Raw genomic sequence first — 1,354 nt, 5'->3', positions numbered from 1 at the left:
GTTTTACGGCGCTCGCAACTGCATAAGGTCATATTAGCGCGTGAAACACACCAAATGTTTTCAGTTGGTAGAAAATTTTTAATTTTGACAGTGTGGCTGAAGCTTAGTTTTATCGATTATGGACCACCAAGGGATCTTGAACGTGCGCAACTTGCACACTGGACCTCCGAGATTTTTCGCTCTAGTCCGAGCAGGCTGGGTGTAGATCTTACCTTCCATAATATCAGGGATCTGGTTGAAAGACAGCAGTAAGAAGGGGCTAAGGAGAAGAAGTAGAAAGGCTGCAGAAAGAGCCAGGAGCCCAGAATAGGGGGCAAAGGAGGTGAGGGGATGGGGGAATAAAGTGGAGACGAAAGCAGACGACAGAACATATTTAGAGAGCGGGAAAGGGTGTGAAAGGAAAACATTTTAGAGAAGAAAATTTTCCGTTGCTATCCGAATTCAAACCTGGGACCTTTGAATGAGAGGCGAACACCTTAACCTCTAAGCCACGAGAGCCCCCTGAGGTTGTCTTTGATTGTTTACGTAAAGTACTCGGGGAAGCCCACGTTTGCTGATAAAAACAACCAGGAAGTAAGCGACAAATGCAGATTCTTGGACACTTGAACAATCATAAAGGTCTCCAATATCTAACTCTCAGTGACAAAGGAAAAGGCAAATAAGGCAGGGGTAGATTCAGAGCAATCTACTGTGAGAGCCAAAGTAAATGAATGACGGGCTATACTTTCTTAACGTCCAGGTGACGGGAAAAGATCAGAATAATGAAGGGGATTTTTTAGAGCAACCGAGCAAATGAATGGAGTAACAATTGCAGCCAATGTCTGTTGCAGATGAGGAAGAAGATGTATAGTTATTGGTGCAGTTGTGTAAATAGGCCTCATTCTTCTTTATATTTTTCTTTTTCTTTTCTCAATCCTATCAAAACTATCAGTCCTATCCATGTGATTAGTTTTGCGTTGTGCACGCAACGTGTAAGCTATAGTCAACACTAAGCTATGATGAGATTGCTTGTGTAAATGCTCTTTCGTTTATATGCAATACAGCAACGTTTTGTGTAGAGTCCTAAAATCCTATAATTGAGAGATATTTTTTAGGTTTGTATATCTTGCAGTTTTTGCCCCCAATCATCAGAATGACTTGAGTATGGAAGCCTACTTTTTTGTATTTATTGTATCAGCTCTAATCTTCCGTACTTTTATGACCTAATTACTGAAACGGAGTCTCCCCTCCCCTCCCCCAAATATCCCGCAGAAAAATAATCCCAAAAAAAAAAGCAAAAACAGAAACTCAAAACAACTCAAACCGAGTTATATAGCGTGCTGGATGAACAACAGGCACACACACACACACACAC

This window comes from Aplysia californica, unplaced genomic scaffold (genome assembly GCF_000002075.1).
Source record: "Aplysia californica isolate F4 #8 unplaced genomic scaffold, AplCal3.0 scaffold01106, whole genome shotgun sequence".
NCBI lineage: Eukaryota > Metazoa > Mollusca > Gastropoda > Aplysiida > Aplysiidae > Aplysia > Aplysia californica.
This window is presented reverse-complemented; position numbering follows the sequence as displayed.